This window comes from Priapulus caudatus, unplaced genomic scaffold, assembly GCF_000485595.1.
Source record: "Priapulus caudatus unplaced genomic scaffold, Priapulus_caudatus-5.0.1 Scaffold419, whole genome shotgun sequence".
Classification (NCBI taxonomy): Eukaryota; Metazoa; Priapulida; class Priapulimorpha; order Priapulimorphida; family Priapulidae; genus Priapulus; species Priapulus caudatus.
Window position 1 is genome coordinate 43709 of NW_014577480.1, and position 4633 is coordinate 48341.

The 4633-nt window shown below is 40.8% G+C and overlaps 1 long non-coding RNA gene across 1 annotated transcript in view; it reads left to right on the top strand.

The window, feature by feature from the left end:
- The window catches only part of LOC106810211, a 7406-nt gene extending 6514 nt beyond the window's left edge, over positions 1-892 (top strand). The window contains exon 5 of the long non-coding RNA XR_001393976.1: positions 462-892. This is a non-coding gene — a long non-coding RNA (uncharacterized LOC106810211). The remainder of the gene's footprint in view (positions 1-461) is intronic.
- The last annotated feature ends 3741 nt before the right edge of the window (positions 893-4633 follow it).

A 4633-nucleotide genomic window follows, 5' to 3' on the forward strand; every position in this document is an offset into this window, starting at 1 on the left:
AATACTATATATATAAATTATTGATAATTAAAATATTGATATATATTTAAAAATATTTCACAAAACTCCCTGAAATTGGATATAATTGACGTATCATTGATTATATATTAATATATATCGAGATATCAAGTTTTTTTAATTCTATGAATAACGAAGACTTTGAATATGGTAAATTTAGTTATCCACATTTTTCTATGCTGGTTACTGTAACGTTATAAGGACAGACGAGAATTGCCTCAGCTATGCAAGCCTGCTTAAGTAAAAATGCAATTTTTATTTTATTGGACGTCATATTTAGCCAACCATAAATCCAATAAACTTGGAATTCTCACGTTTCGTAAACGTTGCTCTTAAGCTTACATGTTTTATTAATTTGAAAATCATTCCACTTATTAGGTCAATAATCGATGTTATATGTTTCCTCATAGTTATTTATATGAAAAATCTTTGCCTTGATGTAGTGTGAAGACCTCTCTTACGCCCTGGTAGAGGAATGCCGCAGAAGAGGAGAAGCAGGAGCGGAGGAGGCAGAGGGAGCATGATATACGCACGCCGATTCGTCTCGGGTGACATCAAAGACAAACCATCGTAACCGACGGTTACAGTAATTTATACTGATATTCCACGTGTTTTTTTTAGAAAGAATTGGTTGTATTTTATGCTAATCCTTTATTGTAAGTTCAGTCCCATATGTATGAGCATGTGGTCTCGCGTTTTATGTGTACGACTGCGGCCCGTTGTCAGAACAACTAGCACTAGAACTAGAACAACTAGCTATAAAACTAGAACAAGTAGCACTAGACCTTGTAGAACTAGAGCAACTAGCTCTAGAACTAGAGCAACTAGCTTTAAAACTATAACAAATAGCCCTAGAACTAGAACAACTAGCTCTAAAACTAGAACAAATAGCCCTAGAACTAGAACAAGTAGCTCTGGAACTAGAACAACTAGCTCTATAACTAGAGCAAGTAGCACCCTGATTGTAATCCCATGCATGTGTGTTCACGATTGAAATGCTTTCAAATAAATATACTCCAAATAAAACGCCCGAGATTTCTATTTATATATGGTGTTAATTATTCAAAGACTATCAACAATACTTTTCTGAAAAATCATCAAAGAAATTGTAACATACATTGCTCTAGTTAAGAAGTTTGCGGCGCGGTGGTTAATGTACTTCGCGCGTGTTGATGACTCGTTGTTGTTGTCTGGCGGTGTTGACATTAACACTAACCTTGACCAAGACCTCGTCCAATGCCATGGCCTTGAGCTCAAGGTAATGGCCTTGACCTACTTATGTAAAACTTTTAAAACTTAAATAAGTGGGTCAAGGCCATGGCCTTGAACTCAAGGCCATGACCTACTTTTACATTTTAACGTTTTTCATAAGTAGGTCATGGCCTTGGGCTCAAGGCCTTGACCCACTTTTTTGAGTTTTAAAAGTTTTACATAAGTAGGCCAAGGCCACAGCCTTGAGCTCAAGGCCATGGCCTTCACCACGTTCAAAATATTTACATTATCAGGTGAGGATCCTTGCCAAGGGCAAGGTCAAAGTATGTTTACATTTCTTCCAGCGGCAGTCTGAAAATATTTGACTTTGGTAATTAACCCAGGATTATTGAATACAAGCCCGTTAGGCTACGGACGGACCCAACCTTCCCATTCCTTATATGTTAAGCTCGGATGTGTGTGTTATATTTAGCTTTACAGCAGTTAGAAAATATTTTACTATTGTAACTGACAAGATTTGAACCCCGGACTACTGAGTAGCAGTCCAACACGCTACGCACACACCCAAACTTCCATTTCATGTTTTGTTTAGATCGTATGTGTGTGTTATATTTTCGTTTTATAAAAAGAAGAAAAACTAAACAAGGAGTCTTGCCGTACACCTTTAAAGGCAAAGTTTTGTATTTATAAACGAAATAGAAATTCCCCTATTGTTGGTTATTCATATTCGTGGTTTATGAACCGCGAAGGGAGATTCCGAGTACACTCTTCTCAGATATAGCATGTAAATATCGAATGCACCAGGTAACAACGGACTGACATCTGCGTACATTTAAAGCCCTGATCTCTGATCACAGCATTTTTTTCCGAGAGAATGCTTCTTTACTCCAGGTGTTGGACGGGTGCCGGTCAGTGTTATTAGTTGCATTCCTTTGCAGAACCAGAAAATGCGTTTTTAAACGAAACGTTCATAACAATAAATCACTTCATATATGATATAGAATAAACGGATAATTTTGCGCCATTATTTTTCACATTTAGTTTAGGATTTTCACTGTAGATTTATTAGGTCAACTTATTATTTTACTATGCTCTAACTCTATCTCGCCCTCTTATATCTATATTCTTTACATCTCTCTATATATTCCTCTTATATATCTCTCTCTATCTCTACATCTACAATTCTTGTACATCTCTATATCTCTATATCTGTCTATATATACGCCTCATTTGTATCTCTCTATCTACCATTCTTATATATCTCTATAACTACATCTCTTATATATATATATACCCATATCTCTCTATCTATCATTCTTATAATCTCTATATCTCTCTATCTACCATTCTTATACATCTCTATCTCTCTATCTACTTCTCTTATATATATCTCTATGATCGCTAAGGTAGGATCTTTGAGGTAAGATCTCTAAGATAGGATGTGTGTCACGAACCTATATAGCACGACTCGTGACGATCGGAAGCCACAACGCTCATATATAGACGGCAACGACGTTCACGTATCAGACAAGCTCCTAGGTATGTAGGCGTACATTGTCTACGCAAGCGCGAGTCCACGAGGCGGCATCTTGTCTATATTGTAAATTTGATGGATTTTATTATACAACGTATTATATATCGCTTAAAAGATATACAGCGAGAGAATTCGTCTTTGAATTGTATTATTACTGCCACGTAAGCCTTAAAGTTTGTTAGTTTCGTACATCTTGTGGGTGCGCACCGTCCAGAGATAACACGTGTTGCTGTTTTTGTCACTGTCGTGGTTGGTCATAGCGGAACGTACCTGGCAGTCGAGATACAAGACCCGACGTGTCACCCCTGTGGGGCCCGATCACGGCCCCTGATCATCCACCCACAAAGGAAAAACAAATACAATACTATACTTCATATGATCATATCTATCATTACACGTACTCATGCTTTGTTAAGTTTGATCAATTTGTTGATAAAGAATCGTGAAGCTCCGATAGTGCGTTACCTACCACAATTTCGCGTACAAATAAATATTCTTACGAATACAAACCCCGCCTGTGTGAACAACACTGAGACGAACACAAATCGGATTAAACGAGAAAAGCATTTTATTTGACAAAGCCAAATACCTCTTACATCGGGCAAGGGGCGTTCAACATTTCTCTCCGGTAAATCCTAACAGTTAATAGCTAACGATTTTTTTTGGATGCAATAGCCGTTTCAAACAAAACGTAGGAAGCATTTACCATCCATACGGATGGGTGGGTGAGTGGTGGGGTACGTGCCTGGGGGAGGCCACGTATAATCACCACGTCAGAAGAAACTTGAAAGACCTCATGAGTCATACATATCTCTCGTTCGTTCCAACCCCCAGAACAAACACATGTAATGGCGGGCTGTCGACTGAAGGCACTTTCTCAACAAACACTCTCTATCTGTCTCTTGCTATGTATACCATCTCTCTACAGCTCGCTACATGCCTACCGATTCTACAAACGACCTCGTCACAACGGGTTGCAACGCGGAAGTAATGCTGTGATAACGACTGTCTAGACTCTAGAGCATTGAGGTTGTCTTGCTAGTGATGGTAACCACAACAACCCACAGTACGCAGTAAATCATCACAGGTGATTGCAAAACAAGAGAGCCCTTCCGATGTGAGTTTCTATTCCGCTTTCGGACGATCTACGGGGCTACCCCGCGCAAGAACAAACGGTAGAGCATAGGTGGACAATCTTCTATGTTCAGACAGAGAAGCGTCGATGCAACTCAGCTGTGGAACACGGCAAAGCGAACCCCAGCCGGCGGCACATCAGTGAGCGGGGTTTCTCAGTCGGAAACCCTTGCATACGAGCTCCGAATAATTTTACGTGCGGGAAGAATTGAGTAAGTGAGAAGTGCCGGCGTGCCTCGGCCGCGGCACGTTGCTGTTCCGCGTAACATAGTGTGCGGTGAGAAGAAACACAACAGCTCTATAATATAATACACATACGCACAGATTCACTGACATCGATACGTTTCGAGCAATACCTGTTTCGTATAGATAAATGCGCTTAGAGTTCCTCGTTATATAATGCGACTCTCCTAACGCCGCGTCTTTCCCACCGGAAACGAACCGCAACCGACGCGCCACCAAGCGTTGAAGACAACGCATATCAGATTAGACCACCAGGGCGCGCCACGTTACAGCTACAGCGCCCGCCTTCGCTCGGCACACCTCGGCCGATTCCGTGGCATCGCCCGGAGAGACGAAGAAGAACGAGAGTGACGGAAACGGCCGATGTTTGCCGAATGCATCCGTCGTGATTCGTTCCCATGGGAGACGTCTAGTGAACGTGTTAGCGCCTAGGTTAGTTCGTTCGCGAAACACTGTGCGTGTTTTACCCCTAGCATCGTCAGTAATTGGCGA